At 38.7% G+C, this 26,668-nt stretch overlaps 1 long non-coding RNA gene across 1 annotated transcript; it reads left to right on the top strand.

Moving 5' to 3' along the window:
- Positions 1-15,389: 15,389 nt before the first annotated feature.
- LOC122457833 lies at positions 15,390-25,164 on the top strand. The gene is made up of 4 exons (XR_006277508.1): positions 15,390-15,566; positions 17,668-17,734; positions 18,901-18,902; positions 25,037-25,164. It is a non-coding gene; the product is annotated as an uncharacterized LOC122457833 (long non-coding RNA).
- The last annotated feature ends 1,504 nt before the right edge of the window (positions 25,165-26,668 follow it).

Below are 26,668 nucleotides of genomic sequence, written 5' to 3'. Positions count from 1 at the left end.
TAGTGGAAGTCACACAAAGAGAACGTATCTTGTGGATTTCCATCATATGGGGCTGAAGTTTGACAAGAACAACTCACAAGATTGTGGTACCACTAATACCAAACTCAAACTCCGATACCAAGATTTGATCTTGAACTCAGAATATGAACCTTACACTTGGGTTGTGTCTACTTTAAATTCATAGAAATTATTTTTCTATTTATTTTAAACACACACAATGGAAGCGTTCTTATTTTAAGAAGACATTGTTATTTTGATTTACTGGTAATTTTGAAGAAAAGTCACGGCACTGGTTTTGTTTCTCAGTCTGTGAATCCTACAGTTATTTTGTTTGTCTCCTCTCATGTTATTACAGCTATTAAAGTCATGACTAGAATTGTTAATGATTTCCCACTTGCAAAGAGGGGTTTACCACTTTATATTTTAGTGAAGAATCAGTATGTTACCACTGGGGAAAGTCACATCATTGTGATGCATATCATAACACAATACAGTGAACTGGCACACGCACATCTATAATGTTCTGTGCATAATAACTATTGTTTGAGAACCAATAAAGGCAAAAGAGGAGGATATAATGCCAGTTTTAACTTAATACATGAGCTTAATTCTCTCCCATCTTTTAGTAGGTTTCTATTTAATAGAAATTAAATGGTGAGTATTTCAGCATCCTTGACATTTATAGATTCTGTTAATAAAACTTCTATTGAATTGTAGACATTCAAGCATAAAGAAAAGCATATGAATGCAGTCTGGTAGACTGTGCAAGCACTTGTTATCCAAACATAGAAAGGACAGTCTGTGTTACAATGTGCACATTACTTACAACTAGATGAGACTCTTCATTGGAAGGTAAGTACAACCTGACAAGAGAATGAAAGTAAAAAAATGTAAAAGATGCAAATTAGGAAGATAGGGTAGGGGGAAACAAAAAGAGGAAGTGGTATTGATAGAGATATCTATTTATTAAACTTATTTGAATTAGCCTGCCCATATCTAGGGCAGAATACTGTGTAACTGGAGGAGCATCATAATTGGAGAAGAAGAAGCTAGTAAGGTTTTCTGGCAGCTTGTCTGATAAATCCTCCAAATGCTGTGATAAATGAGAGGTGGGGTAGCTTCCTTCTATGGATACACAGCCAGCCAGTTAGCTAAAAAATCCCTCTTGGTGCTGTTCTCTACTTGCTTTACTTGTAAAGGGTTAACAAGCCCACAGGTAAAAGGAAAGGGAGTGGGCAGCTGACCAAAAGAGCCAATGGGAAGGCTAGAACTTTTTAAAATTGGGAAAAAAGCTTTCCCTTTGTGTGATGTTGTTGTTCTCTGGAAGGGACAGAGTAGGACAGGACTAAAGCTATGCTATTAAAACCAGGTATGAAAAAGCATCAAATCATACCTCAACCCTACTTATCTGAACCCCAAATATTTAAGGTTTCAGAGTAGCAGCCGTGTTAGTCTGTATTCGCAAAAAGAAAAGGAGTACCCGTGGCACCTTAGAGACTAACAAATTTATTAGAGCATAAGCTTTCGTGAGCTACAGCTCACTTCATCAGATGCATTTGGTGGAAAAAGCAGAGGAGAGATTTATATACACACACACAGAGAACATGAAACAATGGGTTTGTCATACACACTGTAAGGAGAGTGATCACTTAAGATAAGCCATCACCAGCAGCGGGGGGGGGGAAAGGAGGAAAACCTTTCATGGTGACAAGCAAGGTAGGCTAATTCCAGCAGTTAACAAGAATATCATAGGAACAGTGGGGGGTGGGGTGGGAGGGAGAAATACCATGGGGAAATAGTTTTACTTTGTGCAATGACTCATCCATTCCCAGTCTCTATTCAAGCCTAAGTTAATTGTATCCAGTTTGCAAATTAATTCCAATTCAGCAGTCTCTCGTTGGAGTCTGTTTTTGAAGCTTTTTTGTTGAAGGATAGCCACTCTTAGGTCTGTGATCGAGTGACCAGAGAGATTGAAGTGTTCTCCAACTGGTTTTTGAATGTTATCATTCTTGACGTCTGATTTGTGTCCATTCATTCTTTTACGTAGAGACTGTCCAGTTTGGCCAATGTACATGGCAGAGGGGCATTGCTGGCACATGATGGCATATATCACATTGGTAGATGCGCAGGTGAACGAGCCTCTGATAGTGTGGCTGATGTGATTAGGCCCTATGATGGTATCCCCTGAATAGATATGTGGACAGAGTTGGCAACGGGCTTTGTTGCAAGGATAGGTTCCTGGGTTAGTGGTTCTGTTGTGTGGTGTGTGGTTGCTGGTGAGTATTTGCTTCAGATTGGGGGGCTGTCTGTAAGCAAGGACTGGTCTGTCTCCCAAGATCTGTGAGAGTGATGGCTCGTCCTTCAGGATAGGTTGTAGATCCTTGATGATGCGTTGGAGATGTTTTAGTTGGGGGCTGAAGGTGATGGCTAGTGGCGTTCTGTTGTTTTCTTTCTTGAGCCTGTCCTGTAGTAGGTGACTTCTGGGTACTCTTCTGGCTCTGTCAATCTGTTTCTTCACTTCAGCAGGTGGGTATTGTAGTTGTAGGAATGCATGATAGAGATCTTGTAGGTGTTTGTCTCTGTCTGAGGGGTTGGAGCAAATGCAGTTATATCGTAGCGCTTGGCTGTAGACAATGGATCGAGTGGTATGATCTGGATGAAAGCTAGAGGCATATAGGTAGGAATAGCGGTCAGTAGGTTTCCGATATAGGGTGGTGTTTATGTGACCCCTCAGACAGAGACAAACACCTACAAGATCTCTATCATGCATTCCTACAACTACAATACCCACCTGCTGAAGTGAAGAAACAGATTGACAGAGCCAGAAGCGTACCCAGAAGTCACCTACTACAGGACAGGCCCAAGAAAGAAAACAACAGAACGCCACTAGCCATCACCTTCAGCCCCCAACTAAAACCTCTCCAACGCATCATCAAGGATCTACAACCTATCCTGAAGGACGACCCATCACTCTCACAGATCTTGGGAGACAGACCAGTCCTTGCTTACAGACAGCCCCCCAATCTGAAGCAAATACTCACCAGCAACCACACACCACACAACAGAACCACTAACCCAGGAACCTATCCTTGCAACAAAGCCCGTTGCCAACTCTGTCCACATATCTATTCAGGGGATACCGTCATAGGGCCTAATCACATCAGCCACACTATCAGAGGCTCGTTCACCTGCGCATCTACCAATGTGATATATGCCATCATGTGCCAGCAATGCCCCTCTGCCATGTACATTGGCCAAACTGGACAGTCTTTACGTAAAAGAATGAATGGACACAAATCAGACGTCAAGAGTGATAACATTCAAAAACCAGTTGGAGAACACGTCAATCTCTCTGGTCACTCGATCACAGACCTAAGAGTGGCTATACTTCAACAAAAAAGCTTCAAAAACAGACTCCAAGGAGAGACTGCTGAATTGGAATTAATTTGCAAACTGGATACAATTAACTTAGGCTTGAATAGAAACTGGGAATGGATGAGTCATTACACAAAGTAAAACTATTTCCCCATGGTATTTCTCCCTCCCACCCCACCCCCCACTGTTCCTCTGATATTCTTGTTAACTGCTGGAATTAGCCTACCTTGCTTGTCACCATGAAAGGTTTTCCTCCTTCCCCCCCCCCCCCCCCCCCGCTGCTGGTGATGGCTTATCTTAAGTGATCACTCTCCTTACAGTGTGTATGATAAACCCATTGTTTCATGTTCTCTCTGTGTGTGTGTGTGTGTATAAATCTCTCCTCTGCTTTTTCCACCAAATGCATCCGATGAAGTGAGCTGTAGCTCACGAAAGCTTATGCTCTAATAAATTTGTTAGTTTCTAAGGTGCCATGGGTAATCCTTTTCTTTTTCCAAATATTTAAATAATCAGGGAATGTCTAGGAAGATGCGATTAGGGTTATTTCTTTTATTTCTTATTGGCTTGTGTACTCCTCTGTGCTAACCCCAGATGCTTTTGTTTTGCTTGTAACCTTTAAGCTGTATCTCAAGAAAGCTATCCTGATGCTTAATTTTTAATTGTCTCTTTTAAGATCTAGCAGAAAGTTCCAAACGTATTTCCTTTCTTTCTGGGTTTAATAAAATTTACCTTTTTTAAGAACAGGACTGGATTTTTGTGTCCCTAAGAGGTTTGTGCATATGTTGTTTAATTGGCTGGCAACAGCTGATTTCCTTTGTTTTTTCTCAGCTCTTCCCAGGAAAAGGGGGGCGGGGTGAAAGGGCTTGAGGGTAACCCACAGGAATAAATTCCCAAGTGTTCCTTCCTGGGTTCTCAAAGGGCGGGGGTTATACTTAGGTGGTGGAAGCATCTACCCATCCAAGGTCAGAGAGAAGCTGTGACCTTGGGAGTTTAATACCAACCTGGAGTGGCCAGTATTAATTTTTAAAATCCTTGCAGGCCCCCACCTTCTGCACTCGAAGTGTCAGCCTTGACAAATATCATCGTTCTTTCTCATGCGTGCAAACTGTTGAATAGTCCTCCTGAAGCCTAGCCCAACTTTACAGCCATTATTGGACAAAGACCCCAGTAAACCCATATCATATGTAGGCTAAAACTGTGCTCTCAATTATATCTAAAATCACTGAAATTTGAAGACAGAGCAATCTAGCCACTGCTCAAGAGCAGATTTTGATTTTAGTTATACCAGTGTTAAACACATGTAAGCTTAGTTTTGAACAAAGCCCCTAGAAATAATTAATTTAACTGAAAATTCTGAAATAACTCCTTGTGCCTTTGCTTGCATTTGGGTAATATCTCAGCTCTCTAAGCTGTCTAAGAGTTTATTTTCAAAGCTACTTCTTTGGTCAGTAAAAAAAACCCAATAACATGGTTTTTCAGCTCAGAAAAAGGATTCAACTCCTTCCTGGAGTTATGAACACTTGAAAAACATTGTCTTTGCAAAAGTTATTAGAAAAATTTCATGACCAAATCAGTTGCATTTCTTAGGCCTGTATATCAACTAAAGCTTACCAAGGATGTGATGGGGTCACATAACTTAAAAAATCAGTCATCATTCAGATTAGTGCCTACTCTAAATGTACTGGCAAACAAGATGGGCTCCCTGTGCCCCAAATCAGCAAAGTGGAATTGCCATTTTTTTCTTCTCCCTTCCCCAAATTGTCCTCTCAACCCATCCTTTTCTCTCTGTCCCTTGTTTAACTTCTCTATCATTTTTTCCTAACCTCATTTCCCTTCTTTTCACCCCTAAGTCTGGGACTGAGACTTCATCTTCTCACTGCCTGTTTCAACAGCTTGAACTTTTGAACCAAAGACTCCTCTGTCCACATAGCTGTTTTCTATGTGAAACTATTCCTGGAACCACAATACATGTCTTCAGGAAGTACCCCTGGTGGCTGACTATCCTGCCTATGAATAAAGTTGTTCCCGCTTCACTTTTCTATCATAATGACAGCAACAGTGATGAGAGTCAGCATGCATAGTTTACCCCTCCTTCATGGGTGTAAGGAAACATTTATAAAATGTCTGAACAGTTATCATTTTCTGAAGTTGGTTTCGGGCCAGACAGAAAAGGAGATTTGCAAAATGAGTCTAACTTTAAGTACTATGACATCCTAGGAACAGTTTTCAGCATTGAGTGCCAAACTATACTGTAGGTACATAGATCGATAATTAGGCAGATATGTACTGACTAAATAGGTAATTTGATGCCTTAAACCAGTACTTAGCAGGGAGATTATCAAAGGCACTAAGGGCAGTTAGATGCCCATCCCACATTGAAAGATGATGGAGTTGAGGGCCAACGTCCCATTTGTGCCTTTGGCTTAGATGCCAATAGTGGGTATTTACATGGCTAACTTTTGGCACTCAAGTTTGAAAATTGATGTTTGTCTTCAAAGAAAGATGGATTTGTAAAGATTACAAATGTGCAAAAATAAATGAGATTACATTTTAGATTGTAAACTTTAAAGCGAAGTGCAAAAGAAAAAATAGCCCAGAGAAATTAAACTATTCTGGTTTTATGTTTGGTATTTCAATAGGAGCATAAGGGTCTTATTTCCAACTTGGTATTGAGTATTTACATGCATAATTCACTGTACATCAAGATAAGAACACAATATTTATTTTTAAAGAACTTTAACATCAGCAAAATATATTTTTATGTGGATAATTTTTAGAATGATTCAGATTTTGAAATATTGACATTTTTGTAAAGGAATTTAATATGCTAATTAGCCATTAACACAGAGAGATTCTGGATTAAGTATCAGAGAAATTAAATCTTGTAAAACACCACAATAATAGCCCTTTTAGCAAATTTCTATCCCGAAGCATCATGTTGCTTTAGGTCCTATGAAGTTACATTAGTCACATTGCATAACATCATATCATATCTGAAGTGCCAAGGAAATAAAGTAAGAAAGTCACCAAAAGTGACACATTACAATATGGCACAGTGTAAAGCAATACATCAGAATGTGGCATGGTTAGAAACAATGTAGCCTTTTCTTCTGTAATCCTTCAAAAGAACAATTTATTTAAGTGATTGTTTTTTCCTTCTGAAAAATGTTTTAAAGGATTTTTTAAAAGGATCAGACCAGAGACATGTATTGTATACTAAATTTATACTACTCAAAAGTGTTTGGCCCAAATTCAGGTTCACTTTTGGGGAAGTGGTTCCAATCTTACTAATAAGGTGCAAACATATGTTGTGAAGAGAACATTAAGCTAGAAACAGATTGCGACTGACCACATCCTGAAGGTTGCCAAGTGGGTAATGTTTAGAAAATCTGCTCTTCAGATCCATGGTGGACCTTATATTTCACTGTCTATTGAAACTGTGCCAAGAGTGAGGATTCCTGAAGGATTTCTGCTGATCTACATCTATATATACCATATGGCCAGTAAGTTACCATACAGCACCAATAAGACCTGCAGATACAGGTAACATGGGCCCAATTGTGTATCTTAATTTTCCTCTGAAATGAAATAAGTTACATGGGGCTAGATTCACAAAGGGTCTTTGATGCTGATGTCCCAGATTTAGGTGCCAATGGCATTCACAACCCCTCTCCTGCACTGCTGCCTAATATTGTAGGCGCCTAAATTCCTTCAGTCCTGATATTTTTGCAATAAAAGTTCCCTAGGCACCTAAGTTTCTGCCTTTGGGCTTGTGTGCTGCTGCCACACTCTGGGCATCCAAAGACTAAGTCCCTGTGCAATCTATGAAAGAGAGGCTCTTCTCCACCCAACTCATCTATGGGGTCCTATCTGATAGGTGTGCTCAGCAGCTCCACATGAAAGAAAGGGGAGGGGAGGACCTCCCTTATAACTTTTAGCCTAGTGGTTAGGATATTCACCTGGAGTGTAGGACAGCTCCCATTCAAATCTCCCATCTGCTTGTGTAGGACAGGGATTTGAACAGGGATCTGCCAGCTCTTAGGTGAATGCCCTAACTAGTGGACTATGAGATAATCTCTTAAGGGGGTGTTCTCTCAATCTTTTATTTTCAAGAAGTTCTACTTTGGATAAATAATTAAAGAGTCATTGGGCCAGAGAGCAAGACAGAGAATGACTCTATAGACTAGTGGTCAGGGCATACCCCATAGACAGTGAGAGATCCACAATCCAATCCCTCTACTCCAACAAGCAGCAGTAGTACTAGCAAATATCTTAGCTGTGTGATTACAGGAGAGGGTTCCTGGCTGTAAATCCTAAGCAGAGATAAGGGCCTCCTTGGAGCCTGGATGGATGGGCCCACCTCCAGCAGAGAGGAAGAGCTTAGGACACACCCCAATCTTGGCATCTCCCTCTGGCTAGCTTAGGTGGCCCCTTGCTCAGTGTGTTGGCTTTTGTGAATCTCATTGTTAGGTGTTTGTCTTTCCCCATTAATTGTGTAGAAAGCCTGAGAACTTCATTGAGGGTTTATGAATCCCAATAATTTTCTATGAACCTAAGTTCCTTTTGAACCTAGCTCTCAATGACTCTATGGCTATTCAAAAAGAATAATTAATAAATTGGTGGAAAAGGTGTTCTAAAATGAGAATCCAAGTGCATTTTATTGTTATGCCAAAAATAGTAAGTATATAAATATAAATTGAAATAGGTTATAGTTCAGTTGTCCATCTACCTAGGAAAAGGGTTAAAAGGCTCTGCAAGCCTCCCAATACATCAATAAGTAATTTGCATAGGGTAACTTAAGTAAGAGACTTTAGACAATATTTGCTAAGTTTCTTAGCCAATAAGGAGTTTACAACACTAGTGGAGAAGGGATGCCTCAGCAAGATGATGGCACAAGAGCAAGTCTAATTTACACATGTGGAAGATTGGGCATAGCAGAGTTCTGCTTTATAAATCCCTTTGCCACTAATCCTACCCATACTCTGCCCTGACAGCTCCCAGCACTCCTTTCCTTATGGTAGAGGTGAGATGGAGCTGGCAGAAGAGATAGTAGAGCTACTTCCATTGGTTTTGTGTCAGCAGACTGCTGCCCTGGAGGGGCAATTCTCCACCACCTATCTTTGGACTATTTAAGGCCACTTTGCACTGGTTATGTTGGGAAAATTGCTCTTACTAGACTGACGACTCTGGGCCTTTATGTTTTAAGAGCTGAATTTCGAAGCCTAAACTTTACACATAGTCCTCATGGAGGACTTGGTCCTTGGCTTGATTTGAAAACATTTGTTAGTTTTTACCAAAGATATGACTCCATGTAGAAAATTCCTTTACCCAGGACCGTACTTTGCATAAGATCTGGTCAAAATTTTTCATTCTAATTTTTTTTCTAATGAAATATTGGATTACTTGAAAATGATTGTTTTCTTGAAATTAATTTTTCAAATTTTTTTGATTTTTTTTGAAAAAATGAAAACTGAAACCGTGAAAAAATTTCATTTTTTTGAAATTAGAATGTTTTCAGGTTTTTTTCCCACATTTGTCTCCTTTTTTATCTTCCCACAAAGAAAATGTTAATTTTTTTCAGCAAAACATATTTACCATCTTTCAGTAAGCTCTACTTATCAGAAATATTTTGCTGACATTAAATGATTGCAACTTTCATATTTACTGAACTAATTTTCTTCTAACTTGAATTGTTTTCTAGTTATTGTTCCAATGTAAAAATGCAGCTAAATTTGAAGGATGATCATATCAAATTGAGAAAGGCTAGAATCAGGCTAACTGATACACTAGTATAAAGTTGTATTGCACACAAAAAACTATGTTAAAATAATATTAAGGTTGCAAAGTCAGGCACTCAAAATTTAGGAAATGCCAGAATTAAGGTGGTCTTTGCAACTATAATTCAGCCTCTATTCTCCTTACCCCAGCAATTGCATCCTCAATGCTCACCCAGCTTCTAATTCCAGTTTCTTTCCCCTCCTCCAGTCCCAGTCTCATCAGAACCCTTTTCCCTCCCTCTGGTCTAGCTTTTTTTCTTCTTTGTTCAAATTCAGTGACTTCTTCCTTGCTGCCTGGATGGCAGCAGGGATCATTGAGAGTATAGAACAGGGATTGGCAACATTTGGCATGCAGCCTGGTAATCTGCTGGCAGGCCATGAGACATTTGCAGATGTTGACTGTCCTCAGGCACTGTCCCCTGCAGCTCCCAGTGGCCACGGTTTGCCGTTTCCAGCTAATGGGAGCTGCGGGAAGCGGTGGCCAGCTTGTCCCTGCGACCTGCCGCTTCCACAGCTCCCATTGGCCGGGAACGGCGAGCCGTGGCCACTGGGAGCTGCAGAGAGCAGTGCCTGCGGATGGTCAACGTAAACAAAATGTCTTGTGGCCTGCCAGCAGGTTACCCTGATAGGTCACATGCCGAAAGTTGCTGACCCCCAATATAGAAGAACACGGGTTCCCTACTATAGAATAACACAGGTTCCCTACTCATAGTTCTGATGCCTCATCCAAAACAGCTGAAAGCAGCTCTTACAAAGAAAGTCCTTCTGAACCTCAATAGCTGTGTCTGGAGCATGTTCAGTTTCTCTGTGGAGATGGCAGATGTACAGAACAATGACACATAGGAGCTATGAGGGATCATACTTAGTCATTCTGTGTGAATGGTGCATGTACAGTCTGGTCAGCACGGGGAGCTATGAGAGATTTAATGTGCTCTGTGAGGACAGAATCTTCAGAGATTTTACTGTTAAAAATCAAAGACGTGTCCAATGAACATGTGTGAACTGTGATTTTTTTTAAGGCTTATAATTCAGCCAAATTTGGGTGAATTAGCAGGGGGGTGGTAAAAAATACATTCCTTACACAAAGGCCAAGTCACCCCTTTGCGAAGTTCAAACCACTGATTCAAAGAGCCTACTACTTTTTCAAGAAAAAAATCTTTGCTGTTCTTTTAATCTGGGCAAAAGAGTGCAGTTTTCCCTAGCCTTGTTCTTGGAAATGGCTGAATTGTATTGGCTAACATTTTCCAAATAAAGCTAGCCTGGGGTAGACACCTAGCATAGAAAATTTCAAAGTTTAAAGTTTCACAGAGTTATAAGCAATTGAAAACAGGGTATTATAGTGAGATTTGTTGAACAACCTTAATAATAGGCAGTACTACCATCTTTATCTGTAATATTTTACCATTACATTGAAAGGTATGAAAATGCAAGTTAACGTGTTACTAACAGACACTTTTGTCTGACTGGAGTCTGGTAAGTGTAAAAGTAGATAACTAATTAATTATAATTAATATATGGTCCTACTCTTTGGTGACTCATGTCTGTTAATTATAGAACTGGGACCTTCTTTTTTAGTTATTTTTTAGAAAGAAATCACAACTAATAAGAGATAATCAAAGGCTTAACAGCTTTTTAAATTGGTATCTTTCTACAAGACAATACCTATTTGTAATATATAAAATCCTGGCAAAAGAGATAGAAATAATCTGCAGTGAAATAGCTTGGGGAAAGTTTGCAACTGTGATTTTATTGGAGTGTTTGGAAATTGGGTCACAAAGGAAAACTTTTCTCCAGAGATCCAAAACAAGATACCTAAAACAAAATGTGAGGGTACAATGAGAAAAAGTAGAGTTTGACCTGAAAGGGCATTGTAAAATATACACAACACCAAAAGAAAAAGCATAACAGAGCAAGCATGAGAGAAGACTGAGGAAAATATCAAGCCAAGGAATCAAAGAGGTAGTTTTGCAGAAAATAAGAGATGAAATGCAAATCAATATATCTGACAGGTTTTTTGACATTGTACATTTCAAAGGTAGGGAAACATTTCCTATAGAGATTCAGTATGCAGGATTATTATTTAGATTCTGATTCATTAACAAACATTTAAATACAATCATATTTTTAATGGAATTATCCACGTTTCTTCTTGAGTACCTTTCCTCAGACCAAAAATTAGAAAATATCAATAATAATCCTAATATAGAAAGGGCATGAAAACTTTTCAAGCCTCTTAAATGATATTTTTACAGAAAAACAATTCCTATATTTTAAAATGCTTTGTATTAACTGAATCATATGGACAAATAATGGGATTTTCATATGCAGTGGGCTGTTTGTGAACTGTTCATTGTGACTATTTGCTCTTTATTATTCATGATTTGTGACTGATCATCTAAATCATATAATATTTTTCTGCCTCCTGATAGGGTAGCAAACATTTTAATGAGGAGAATAATCACTGAAACAACTTACTAATGGATGTGGTAGATACTCCATCACCTGAGGACTTTAAACCAAGATTGCATATCTCTCTAAAAGATAGGGGTTGAAATCCAGTATCCATTTAATTAATGGGAGTTTTGCCATTGATTTCAATGGTGCCAGGATTCCATAGGCTTGAAGCAGGAATTACTGGATGAAATTCTCTAGTCTCTGTTATGCAGGAGGTCAGACTAGATGATTATGAAGGTTTTACAATCTAGTAATCTGTTGCCCCAATTTTGAAGTGGGATATGCTTTTGTTGGCATTAAATATCCACTGCTGAATTTCTTTTGAGTATAAGGAACTATGAGTTCTCTGCTGCATGAGATCAGCATAAAAATAACATTTAGCATGACACCCAAAACAGGTAAACAGTTGAAGAAAAATACTATTTCTGAGGTTCTATATTTAGCACCTATAAACATGTTTCCCAGTATTTCATGTCATCAGTCAGGAAATGTGAATCCAGTTTCTGCTTCAGACTTTTTTTCTTTCTTTTCCCCATCCAAAGTGAAAATTAAAACACTCAGCAGGAAATGATCATTTTTTTCTAATAATTTTGTAGGATGACAAATGCCATGTATTGCAGGATATAAGAGATCACACCCACTATGACAGCTAAAACTGTTATTGAAATCACACCAGCAGATTTTGTAGTCATTTTGCATTCTTTCCCACTTAAACACCATATCAGAGCTTTGGGATCTGACCAACTAATCCACTTAATACTTATTTAATTATCTCAGCACTCTGTTTTATAATTCTCCATGAACTACTTAGATGTGAACTGTATACCTTCTCATCACAGAGCTTATCATACCACTTGCACAAAATTTTATCAAGGGGAAAATTAAGTAAAACATTGTAAGTCAAATTATGTTGGCTATACATTAGCAATTTTCTTCATTTACAGTTATTCATGTAATGTATATGAACAACATTTTTATATCATGAGCTCATATTTGCATTATAATTATCAATGGAATAAAGGCTTTTAAATAATTAAAACCCACAGGCATAACTGCACTTGAATGATAAGTGCAATCATGCTTTCAGTCACTCGCATATTGTAAATGTACTTGACAGCATGGATACATTTACTTACAAATATATTATATCATCAGGATTTTGTCCTAATACAATGGTGACCATTGAAAGATCAACATTGAGCAAGTGTAGCCAGACCACTTCATGTGAGGTACTAAAGTTATTAACTATTTCATGTATAGGGGTACAATGGGGGGTAACTTGGATACCACAATGTGGTAATCTTTGGTAAATGTTGACTGTTTAATGGCAATTTCTGTAACATATATAAAAATTGCATTAAAATAAACATAACATCTATAAAAAACCCAGCTGAGCATGTAACAAGAAACAGTGATTTCAAATATGAAGGACGTGAAAATCTACCACAACAATTACAATACTTAAATGTAAAAACATTATGGCCCTGGTCTTTACAGCATGTCCTGTCAGTGTGCTTCTAGTTATTACTTGACTGTAAGTACAAATAAGCTATTTCATATATACAATGAAATAGACAAAGATGAAGACCTCATGCAGAATCAACATTTATGGAATCTTTTTTTCCCTTCTGTATCATCTCAGTGCATCAGTGGTTAGGCCAGCAGTGAACATGAACTTCCAAATATTTAGCCATATTTTGGGGGGCTTTTGTTTTATGTTTTTCCGTGACTCATTGCAATCCAGCTTAATCCTTATATAATATTGGATGCCAAACAGAGGGCTTCTAACTTGTACTTATAACTGATGCTAATATGACATTTGTTCTTAAAAAGTAAAAGGTACTCTGTAACACTAGCCACAAGTACCACAAACTTCATGGGCATGATTCTGATCTCACATCAATTTACCCTTATTTACCAAGCAGATTTCTGCCAGGGTTTATATGCTGTGCCTTGAACCCTGCTACATACCACCAGAATTTGTACATTGCCCCCTCTCTCAACAGTTACACATAATCTCTGTTACCAAGAGTTATATGAGTGTTAAATTAGTGTAAATAATTTAAGAAACAGCCCCTACAGCTTCATCTCCACCACTCTTATGGTGACTATTAAAGCTACAAGAGGATGGGGGTTAATAGGCCATTGGTACGCCCCTCAGGTACTTTGGTGCATGCCTCAAACCACTTAAGAAGTGCACTACTTAAATGTATTGAACTTTTACCCCTCCCTATCTATTTTCCAAAAAGAAAAGGAGTACTGGTGGCACCTTAGAGACTAACAAATTTATTAGAGCATAAGCTTTCGTGAGCTACAGCTCACTTCATCGGATGCATTTGGTGGATTTTCCCTAATCAATATTTGTTTATTTCCAAACCAACATCCCACCCATGATGGGTCAAATTCAGTGTATACACACATGAATGGAAATCATACTGACTTCAGTCCTTCTCATGCTACAACTAAATTTGGTTCAATGAGATTAGGAATGTTTGTTTCTTTTTTTCTGGTGTTGGGCCCCAACTGTGCACCACTGGAGGTTCACACCCAGCTGTGACATCATCAAAATGATCCAAACAGAATATGCCTTTGAATAATTAGCATACAAAGCCATACTCTAACTTGAAATACAAATGTGAACAGGTATGAGAGGCTTATGACACTAATGGGTCACTGCTGTCATACAGCAGGGGCTTCTTTTGGAAGAGATGATACTTGCCACATTCTGCAGGCTTCTCATCTACAACCATTCTTGACTGGCTCCTAACCCTAATGAAATTATCACCCCTTGAATGGGCACAGGTGTAGTGTAACAGATGAGGATTAATTTAGACGGCCAAAATACCAATTATGAGCATCTGAAGTATTTGTTATGGGAATAATTCCCAGCCAGAAATGCCAAAGTGAAAGTCCATTATATTTCCCTTCAGGCTTAATTACGGAGTTGACATTATTTTAACTCAGATCTAGCTCAACTTCAGAATAAACATTTCCTAAATAAAATCTTTATAGAATAGTGTTCTACTACTGATCATCTAAAGAGAAATTCACCCCACCATCTTACTTTGTCATCTGGCCTTATTTCCCTTTAGACTAGTCACCATGTACCAGGTAACATCATCACATCTTTTATCTTTCTTCACCATACAGAAGCTGTTGTCCTTTATTGCTGTGCCCAATCTTTTTTCTCATCCTGCTACATGAACTGCTAACTCTCACTAGTATCATTTGTACATATGTATAGATGAGCTAAACTCTACAGCACTTTAGGTGAGTGTTCATGACACTGTTTCATAGGTTCTACATTTTAGATAACAGCTTTGATAGATCATTACCAGAATGTCCCATATAGGTGAAGGAGTCCACTTTTCATAGACTAAAGCCTTCTTAGCATTTAACTCTTTTGCCTTGTGGTGGTACTCAACATCTTGTCACTGTGAACTTCACCAAATATTACCAACCCTCCCATGGTCTCAGTGGTTTTTTAATAGGAATATGTCATAAATCCAAAATTCCAAGCCTGGTGTTAGCTTCTTTTCCATTTGAGCCCAATATTAATGTCCTCTTGTGAGCCTAGAAGACATGTCAGTGACAGAAAGAATGAATAAAAGAATGAAACTTAGTCTATCTTAGTAATTTTAAATCTTTCTGTGCACTCCCGCTCTCTATTATTACACAGCATTTGGTATCTTTATAAAGAGTCTTTGATAATATTCATAGTGTTCAATAAAATGCCATTTATTATATAGGACATTCCAGTGAGAAACTGTGTGAATGCTGTCCATAGGGAATTCCAGTGAGAGATCTTATGAATGCTCTTGAAAGCTTTTGAATGTCTATAAAATTCAGAATCAATATCTTCCAAAATTCAAGAGAGTGTACCTTTTAATTATCTACAGGGTGAAGAGCTCATTAAAGGAAAGTATTCAGGGGTCAAATCTGCATTGTTCTTTGCCCAGAGTGAGTCTCTGATGAAAGAAACACTTTCACACATCTATTAAATTCTTGATTCTTCTTAATAAAAAGCATGCAACACGTCCCATGAAACTGATAGAAAGCTCATACCATTCTACTTGAAACAATTACCAACAACATGCTGCACATTATCTCCCTTCTGCGAGTAGTGGTACTGGAACAACTTATATAGTGGGGGTGCTGAGAGCCATTGAACTAAACTGTAAACCCTTTATATAATGGAAACCACTTCAAGCCAAGGGATGTGGCAGCACCCCTAGTTCCAGCACCAATGAGTGTGGGTGTGAGTGAGTAAGTGAATGAGAGTTTATGTCAAAGTTTCTGCAATGTAAAGTCTGTTGCCCTGATATCTATTAATATAATTGATATAGAGCTTAATATGTCCACATGGTTTGAATGACTTCTTACTTGTGAGTAAGCCAGCTAAGTGATTTTTTTTAGTATCATAAAATAGCCTAATTATAACTTTTAATACCTGTTACATCAGTATGAACCAAATAATTTAGGATGAAATAGAATGAGTTTGCATTCAGTAGAGCAATCTGATTGGGAAAAGTGTATATTCTATACATGCCCCAAATGGTGTACAACACCAATAAGCACAGTCAATTATTTTCTCTCATTGTGAGAAGGAATAATAGCTAAAGTACGAAGGCAAATGCTTTTCTTTAAAATTATCATGGTGAAAGCCTCACAACTTCACAATCATTATTTGTTTAATCTGCCCCATTGTCATGAATATTTGGTATTGCCTTAAGTCTGATTTTCAGCTTTCAGAATATTCTAGGAACTCAGAAGCCTCTATATAAATCCATAGCACACCCACATCTTGAATACTGCATAGAGATGTGGTCGCACCACCTCAAAAAAGATATATTGGACTTGTAAAGGTTCAGAAAAGGGCAACAAAAATGATTAGGGGTATGGAACGGCCTCCATATGAGGAGAGATTAATAAGACTGGGACTTTTCAGCTTGGAAAAGAGACATCTAAGGGTGGAGATGATAGCGGTCTATAAAATCATGACTGATGTGGAGAAAGTAAATAAGGAAGTGTTATTTACTCCTTCTCATAACACAAGAACTAGGGGCCACCAAATTAAATTAATAGGCAGTAGATTTAAAACAAACAGGTGGAAGTATTTTTTCACACTATGCAAAGTCAACTGGTGGAACTCCTTGCCAGAGGATATTGTGAAGGCCAAGATTATAACAGGGTTCAAAAAAGAACTAGATAAATTCATGGAGGATAGGTCTATCAATGGTGATTAGCCAGGCAGGGATGGTGTCCCTAGCCTCTGTTTGCCAGAATCGGGGAATAGGTGACGGGGATGGATCACTTGATGATTACCTGTTCTATTCATTCCGTCTGGGGCACCTGGCATTGGCCACTGTCGGAAGACAGGATACTGGGCTAGATGGACCTTTGGTCTGACCTAGTATGGCCATTCTTATGTTAAGCACATGCTGGTTTTATCATGCCTTTGAGATTTTTGGAGTGTTATGACCACAGATACACTGGGGAGGCTATAGTTCCTTTATATCTTTTATTTTTTCAAAAGCTGGTTGGTTGGGTTTTTGTTTTGCAAAACCAAAAGCAGAGGTTATTTAGATCCATGTCCCACTATATCCAAATCACTAGAATGAAAGTGGGTGAGCATAAAAGGTTTCAATTATGAACCATCGATCAGGACAATTTTAGGATATTCAGTAGTACATTAGGTGCCATCTCCATGGATATATTGGGCATGTTTTGCAATAAACAGGCAGTTAAAGTGTGTCATGAAAGAGAAAATAGCATATCCATAGATCAAATTATCCCAAAACTGTGATATCAAAAGCATTTTTTTCAAAAGAGTAAGTATGCATTTATTTTGTGTTGCAACAAATTGATGTAAGGGGAAAACATTTTTCTTGATATCTACCTAGATATTATTTAATATCTAGTCTAGCTCTAATCCTGGAACTATTGTATTTTGGTACCATGCTGAATTTTTTAAATGTCAGAATTGATAATTTATCATGAAATAGCATTTTCAGTTCAGACATGCGGATGCCTTAGATTAATCATCTACTTTTGCACACAGGACTTCCTGCTGGAGGTACTTGCACACGGCAGAGCACAGTGGCCAGTGCTGTTGAACTGCAGTAGAAGTGACAGGTTTCAGAGTAGCAGCCGTGTTAGTCTGTATTCGCAAAAAGAAAAGGAGTACTTGTGGCACCTTAGAGACTAACAAATTTATTAGAGCATAAGCTTTTGTGAGCTTATGCTCTAATAAATTTGTTAGTCTCTAAGGTGCCACAAGAACTCCTTTTCTTTTTGCGAATACAGACTAACACGGCTGCTACTCTGAAACCTGTCATTATGCAAGGCACTGAATTTAGCCGTATAGAGTGGAAATCTGTCAACTTCATGAAAAAACTCGTACAGATACAGACAGAAATGCATCCAATGAAGTGAGTTGTAGCTCACGAAAGCTTATGTTCTAATAAATTTGTTAGTCTCTAAGGTGCCACAAGTACTCCTTTTCTTTTTGCAGTAGAAGTGTGAGTAGAAGCTATGCATGGGCACTGATAAGGTAAATCAGCAAGCTTTGTCTTTTGACTGATCAGTAGTAAGTCTGAAGTCCTCTGTATACACCCTGCCTTATCCAGACATAGAAACTGTAAAAGTGGAGTGTACCATGGTGGAGAATGACCACTAAATTAAATTCAGTCTTCATCATGATAATGAGACTGCTACACATTCCCTTATCTCCTTCTTCCACTACTAGACAGGAATAAGTTAGTGATCTCAGCAGCACTCTCCAGAATGCAATATTCAGTTTTCCTTCACCACCTTTCAGGTTCTCTATTGTTCTTATAAATGCAGTATTCCATACTATGATGGGCAGGATCAGGCCAAAGATGGTGTATAATGTGGACATGCTGTAGGAATGAAATACTATCCATTGTATTTATGGCATACTAGGATTTAACATCAAGGGGACAGCAAGCACATAGTTCAGAGGGATCACAGTTTTATATGCCTCATGATTTTAATTAGCCTGGTTGGAATTCTTTATACTTTTGTACAAAACCTACATAAAGTGCATTATTTGCCCCCACTCTTCCCCCCCCCACATACACAATTTTACAGTATGTGATTTTTTGTTGGTGTTAAAGATAATTTTTTCAAATCATGAGAGGGCAATGATATCTAAGTAAGCCATGAGGCTTGTTGTCAGGCCAAGAGAATAGGAGAATATGATCCATTAAGAAATCCTCTATTTAATTGGCTGAGATTCAAGGCAGTGCAGTAGAACAAAGGGACATCCTAGATGTTTTTTCCATTATGTTTAATTAGAGAAAGGCCCAAATCAGAAATCTGGATTTTAAATGCCTGAGCACTGGGAGTGTCTAAACTGGGATGCTGAAGCAACATTCATCTTTGATCTCAGACTTGGTAAAAATCTTATTGAGAGCAGCTAGGTGCTGAGCACTTATGAACATATGGTGTACTGCATATAACTAATCAACTATTATCCTTTGAACACCCTTGCTTTTCATGAAAACCTACGGTAACTGGTGTAGGCAGCTAACTGCACTAGCCTTTTATTTCTAGAGACCTGAATTCTAATCCTGATTATTAGGGTCACTAATATAAATGAATGTAAGTGTGCTATCCTGGCCCCATTAGCAAGAATCACATAACAGAACAATTGACACTCTGTGCTAATGCAACGTTCAGCCCCAGAGTAGTGGAGGTGTTGCAGGATCTGACCTCATTAGCAGAATTGTGGGGTAAATCTGCACAGAATATACAATTTTTTATGGTATTATTTCTTGACTTTCATGAGAACTGTGCTTGGAAGCCCTTCAGTGTCAAATGGAAAAGGGCTTACTGTTTCATAAATACAATTGTTACCAGTCCTGATAAACTCACTAACATACTGTTGTCGTAGTATTTATCCAAAAAGTATCTTGTAAGGTATCAAATAAAAATTAGTGCCCATCTTGTCATTAATATTATTGCATGACATATGTTTGGTTAGTGTGAAAAAATATACATGTGTGCTGGAAATATGTTCCTAAAATATATTCAGACAAAGCAATCTGAGTAGAGAGGAAAAACAGGCTAGTCCTAGAGAAAGAAATGTGGATTTGCCAGTCTGCCGGGGTCAAACTCTGTAAATCCGAGACAATGAAAGTAAATCCGAGCATCTAGGGTGAACAAATTAATTAAACCAATAGGAGGAGCTAATTAAGAAGAGGGTGAAAAAGAGACATGGCACATATGCCCTAAGGAACAAGTAACAGGGGAGAAGAACTTTAGAGTTACTTTAAAAAATACATGTAAAAGGTTTTCTGAACTATGGGGGAAAAGAGACATTGTGGTTCTCCACCACTTAAAAGACAAAGAGACTAGCACTCTTGAAATCTCTGAAAGGTGAAACCCTAGCCATGTGCATTGAGGATGCTCAGAACTGACTGTAAGTAAGAAATTGCCTGAGACCAGGAATGCAATCTGTTAAACATTATACGATAAAAGCATTTTACTTTGTTTTATTTGTAACCATTTTCTGTGTTCATTATCCTTGCTTACTATCTCTTAAATCTGTTTGTTATTAATACACTTATTTTTGGTTTTACAATTAAATCATTACAGTGCTGTGTAGTAAAGTGTGGGTTTTCAGCTAAACTAACAGGCTGGTGTGTGCATTGACTCTTTGCAGGCAGCGAACTTGGTAATTTCTGAGACTGTTAAGTGATAGAGACTGGATAGTGCAGAGGAACACTTTTCCAGGTGGTTCGGGAACTGGACTTCACAGAATGTTATTTTCAAGGCAAGGTTAAGAGTGGCAGTGTCTTGAGAAGTTTGTTGGTGAGGTAAACAAACTGGTGTGGCCGGGAGCTGACACACAATTTAAACTCCTGTAACTCTCTCTCTTGCACGCGCTGAGGTAGAGGGTAAAACAGTGGTTTATGGTTCAAACTACTCTGAGAAAGTGTCACAAGAACTAAAGTTAAAAAAAAAGAGAAAAAACCACATGTTCCAGAGAGTTCAGGGACTAGTCCTGCAAACATACATATGAGTAACTGTATGGTCATGACTAGTCACATTGGCTCAAGTTAAGATGCAACACCATGACTGTAACTAACTGTAGGGACTGAATAGCATAAAGAAGGAAATGGGTACAACAAGGCAATCATGTGATGACTCTGTTAAGGTTAGAGAACTTGTTGGTTCGTAGATTGTGCTATTGTTTCATATGTATATAAAGTTATGACTGCTGACTCACTTAGTGTGGGTATTGTGAAGAAGTGAGTAAAGGAAGGTCTTGAATCATGACAAACTGGTAGTTTGGTGGACCAGGAAGTCATTCCTTATGTAGAAGGCAGATGTCAGATATGTTTGTTAATGAAATACGTGACTGGTATATTGAGGGTAATATCAGAGCATAGAGGTTAAGGTTTGGGGCAGCATTAGAAACCAGAAGCCTCATTCATAAGCTGCTTCTGTAGGCTACGGGTTGTCAGGATTCCCTCCCTACTCTCAACTCTAGGGTACAGATGTGGGGACCTGCATGAAAGACCCAATAAGCTTATTTCTACCAGCTTAGGTTAAAAACTGCCCAAGGCACAAATTCTCCCTTGCACCTTGGATTAGGTAATGCTGCCACCAACAAGTGATTTAGACAAACTCAGGGAAAGGATCACTTGGAGTTCCTACTCCCCCCTAATATCCCCCCAAGTCCCCACTCCCCCTTTCCTGGGGAAGCTTTAGAATAAACAAGATGAGCACAGACCAACCTTGTTTTTTTTAAAAAGAAAAGGAGTACTTGTGGCACCTTAGAGACTAACAAATTTATTAGAGCATAAGCTTTCGTGAGCTACAGCTCACTTCATCGGATGCATTTGGTGGAAAAAACAGAGGAGAGATTTATATACACACACACACACAGAGAACATGAAACAATGGGTTTATCATACACACTGTAAGGAGAGTGATCACTTAAGATAAGCCATCACCAACAGCAGGGGGGGGAAGGAGGAAAACCTTTCATGGTGACAAGCAGGTAGGCTAATTCCAGCAGTTAACAAGAATATCAGAGGAACAGTGGGGGGTGGGGTGGGAGGGAGAAATACCATGGGGAAATAGTTTTACTTTGTGTAATGACTCATCCATTCCCAGTCTCTATTCAAGCCTAAGTTAATTGTATCCAGTTTGCAAATTAATTCCAATTCAGCAGTCTCTACTACAGGACAGGCCCAACAAAGAAAACAACAGAACGCCACTAGCCATCACCTTCAGCCCCCAACTAAAACCCCTCCAACGCATCATCAAGGATCTACAACCTATCCTGAAGGACGAGTCATCGCTCTCTCAGATCTTGGGAGACAGACCAGTCCTTGCTTACAGACAGCCCCCCAATCTGAAGCAAATACTCACCAGCAACCACACACCACACAACAGAACCACTAACCCAGGAACCTATTCTTGCAACAAAGCCCGTTGCCAACTCTGTCCACATATCTATTCAGGGGATACCATCATAGGGCCTAATCACATCAGCCACACCATCAGAGGCTCGTTCACCTGTGCATCTACCAATGTGATATATGCCATCATGTGCCAGCAATGCCCCTCTGCCATGTACATTGGCCAAACTGGACAGTCTCTACGTAAAAGAATGAATGGACACAAATCAGACGTCAAGAATTATAACATTCAAAAACCAGTTGGAGAACACTTCAATCTCTCTGGTCACTCGATCACAGACCTAAGAGTGGCTATACTTCAACAAAAAAGCTTCAAAAACAGACTCCAACGAGAGACTGCTGAATTGGAATTAATTTGCAAACTGGATACAATTAACTTAGGCTTGAATAGAGACTGGGAATGGATGAGTCATTACACAAAGTAAAACTATTTCCCCATGGTATTTCTCCCTCCCACCCCACCCCCCACTGTTCCTCTGATATTCTTGTTAACTGCTGGAATTAGCCTACCTGCTTGTCACCATGAAAGGTTTTCCTCCTTCCCCCCCCTGCTGTTGGTGATGGCTTATCTTAAGTGATCACTCTCCTTACAGTGTGTATGATAAACCCATTGTTTCATGTTCTCTGTGTGTGTGTGTGTATATAAATCTCTCCTCTGTTTTTTCCACCAAATGCATCCGATGAAGTGAGCTGTAGCTCACGAAAGCTTATGCTCTAATAAATTTGTTAGTCTCTAAGGTGCCACAAGTACTCCTTTTCTTTTTGCGAATACAGACTAACACGGCTGCTACTCTGAAACTTGTTTTTTTTAGGACACTAAAATACCCCAATCAGATTCTAAAAGAAACACAACTTTATTAGAAAGAAAAAAGGCAAAATTAGAATGGAAGGTAATATTACAGGGCAATCAGATTAAAAACACAGAGGATTTCCCTCTGGGCCAAACTTTAAAGTTACCAAAAGAAAACCAGGAATATACCTTCCTCTCAACTCAGAGAAAATCACAACCCAGAACTAAAATAAGCTAACGCATTCCCTTGCTAGTACTTACTGATTCTAATGGAGTTGGAATGCTTGCTTCCTTGACCTGTGTCCAGCAAGCACACAGACATACCAAAAATTTTCCCACCCCCCTGCCCAGATTTTAAAGTATTTTGTCTCCTTATTGGTCCTTTTGTCCTTTTGGTCAGGTACCAGCCAGGTAACCTGAGCTTCTTAACCCTTTACAGGTAAAAGGATTTTGTGCCTCTGGCCAGGAGGGATTTTATAGTACTGTATACAGGAAGGTTGTTACCCTTCCCTTTATATTTGACACGGGTCAAGCACGATGGGGGAGATTTTTTAAAAGGTATTTAGGGCACAGATTCACAAAGTTATTTAGGTGTCTAACTCCCATTGATTTAAATGGGAAAAAGGTGCCTAAATACTTTTGTGAATCTGAACTTGCAGTGCCTAAAGATGCAGATGGTGCTAATTCAAATGGGAGTTAGGTGCCTGCGTGCTTTTGAAAATCCCACTAGGCATTTATTTCTATCTTTAGTAAGCTAAATGCTTTTAAAAGTCTGGCCCTAAGTTGGTAAGTAGGTGTACTTGTTGAGCGGGCTGAAAACTAGAATTCGTGGTCTGTGGAAAATTCCAAATTTTCAAAGAAGAAAATTTGTTCTGAAATGGAATGAAAAATGAAATTTTGAAATTTCCCATGGACCAGGAATTCGAAAAGTTTATTAGAAATGTTTCCAAGGCTCCCTGAGATCCCAGAGCCTCATGGAATACAGGGCCATCATGAAGCCTAGAAGTCCTGGATCCACTTTAGAGCCAGGGACCCTGGAAACTCCAGGAGCCTCAATTCCATGGTAGTCTTCCCTGGAACTGGGGACCCTGGTAGCTATGGTCAGAGGCTGGGAAACTCCAGGAGCCCACGCTTCTGAGAAACTGCAAGCTTGGGAGTTTGGGAGCTGGAATTGAAATTGACACATTCCCAGGGAACAGTTGGATTTTGATGAATTGGTATTTTCCAACAGAAAAATGTTATGTTGAAAAATTTCCAAAGAGGTTGACTTAACTTATTTTTAATCACTGGGCCAGAGTCTTCTAATTCTCTGGGGTCTATAGAGAGGAGTGTCAGGGGTGGCTCTCTACATCCTACCTTGCAACTTTGTTTCATTTAGAGATTCCATTCATCCCTGGAGTAATGGTTTTGAAATCAATGGAGTTGTATCCTGGGCCAATTTGGCCCATTCTGTTTAAGTGGCTCCTAAAAGTAGTTACGAAAACACAATGAAATACAGAAATGAGTCCACAAACTGCAGATTCAATCCTGCATCTCACTTCTTTGAAGAATAATTATTCTTGCAGCCATTATATGTTACCTATCTTAGTATTCTAGAAATTCCCAAGCAAATCTTCTGTCCCCTTTGACACTGCAATAAATAAATAAAATAATTCTTCCATAAAATAAGTAGAATGAGTTTTAAAAATAAATGTTTTCAATATAATATAAACAAAATTAGCTTTAGAGGTGAGTTAATTATATTTTACAGATACAATTACATATTTTGTGAGAAATATTAAGATGCAAATCTTAGAAAAAACAAATAAATAAATTGCCAAATAAGACAATAAAGTAAAATTAATACTGATAAATAGCCGCAAAAGGCCATATAGTTGAGGCAGCAAATTTTTTAAGATGTAAGCAAAAATACTCAGGTACAACTATAATAAATTACATTGGTTTAATCACTTGGTAAATAACTGAAAGATTTGTATGAAATTTATACAGTCACTTGAGCAGCATTTCTCTAAAAACACCACATTAGAGAACTAACTATGACAGTTTACTATAGAGATGGTACCTCCATCATGTCACTTGGGCAGTATATTTTTTAAAATAATAGCTCATTATTCTGTTTATAGATCAGTTTTTTAAAAAAAATACTTTTCTACTATTGGTCACAAAGATTCTTCTTCACTTAGGGTGTGCCATTGACATACACACGAGGAAGAGAACTCTAAAGGCATGGTTGTGGCTTTAGACATAGGTCTAAGCAAGGAGTGATGCAGAAGCTGCACCCAGTCGGGAAGCACAGCTATAGAAAGCACCAGGACTCAAACTCAGTGAGGTATGTACTTATATGTTCCTGATCACCATAGTACCTGGGCAACTCACAATGAATCAGTAATTTAGCCTCACAATACTATTATCTCTATTTTCACAAAGGGGAAGTGAAGGACTGAATAGATTTGACCTAAGGTCACACTAATGTCTGCAGATGAGTCAGGAATTGAACCTAGGTCTCTAAAGTCCACGTCCAATGCCCTATCCACTAGACTATCCTTTCTTCTACCAGAGAGTCACCATTCCTCTCCTCTTCCCCCTTGCCTTGAACTGTAGCACTATCAAATTTCAACAGTTCCCAAGCCAGCTCAGCTGCACAAGTCAGCAAGTGTGGGAATGAAGCCAAGGCTCCATCCATTCCTTGCTCCTCCCAGCCTACCCACTGTAGGGGAAGTGAGACATATACATCACTTGTTTACTCTGACATGACCAGACCCCAAAGTATGAGTAGCCCACAGTGGGGTATGGGTGGAGTTATTTCACTGCGCAAATATGTAGCCTGAATCACAATTTGACCCAAAATTAATAATCAATAATTTGTTCTATAAAGAAGTTAACCAAAAACATTGTGTTTCTTAGTCACACTCAGCATCTGTGGTTTATTTCTTGTGGAGAGCTTTTGATAAAGACTGTGTCCCCACTTCCTGTAGGGGACACACTTCTCTAGGCAAACAAACAGAAATTAGTTATGGCCTAAAACTCATAGGTGGGTCCTGTCTAATTATCCTGAAGAAGTTTGGTTGAAGGTAGTTTAGTCCTGCATTATATGATGTATAACATTAATGCTCATGAAAGATGCCCTATTGTCTTAAAATTCCTCTGAAGTTAGCCGTTTTACAGGTAAACAGTTATAGCATGAGTACAAGCTTCCAACAAGACCTCCCCAACTGTGAGCTAGTCCAGGCCATTTTTTACAATGAAGGAACTGGTCATCCTCAAAACCATTTAATTAAAAGCCTTTCTACTGAGAAAGTCCATCAACAGGCAGAATTGTTGGCTAAGACCATCAATTCATTTTACATGGACCAGTGAACAACCACTGTATGGTAATATGTTTCTCACTGCTGACCCTGGCCACATTCAGACCAGTGACCGTAAGTGAAGAGGAAAGGCACCACTAATACTTTGAGGTATCCAGTTCTTCAACATTTTGTAGTAATGCTGCCCATTCCTTGATATTTAGGTTCAACATGAATTTCATTTACAAATATATTTAGAAAAAAGTCAACTAATTTCAGTAACCTTGGCCAGTTTCCAAAGTAACAAAATAAAACAACATGGAGATTTTACCAATACATGACCAATATTAAGACAGTTTTCCAGCCAACCCCCTTAACTACTTTAGTGATTATCCTATCACAGGAGAAAGTTAAGATCCAAAACAAAATTTCAAACTAAATTAAATGAGTTCACTCCAGGCTAACTTTAACAGTGTTTCCAGAATTATAATTCAGCATCTGACTGTCCAAAACCCAAATTAAGCATTCTTG

Source organism: Dermochelys coriacea, chromosome 1, assembly GCF_009764565.3.
Source record: "Dermochelys coriacea isolate rDerCor1 chromosome 1, rDerCor1.pri.v4, whole genome shotgun sequence".
In the NCBI taxonomy this organism is placed as follows: Eukaryota; Metazoa; Chordata; order Testudines; family Dermochelyidae; genus Dermochelys; species Dermochelys coriacea.
Note: the sequence above shows the minus strand (reverse complement) of the source record. Positions and strands in the feature narration are given on the sequence as shown.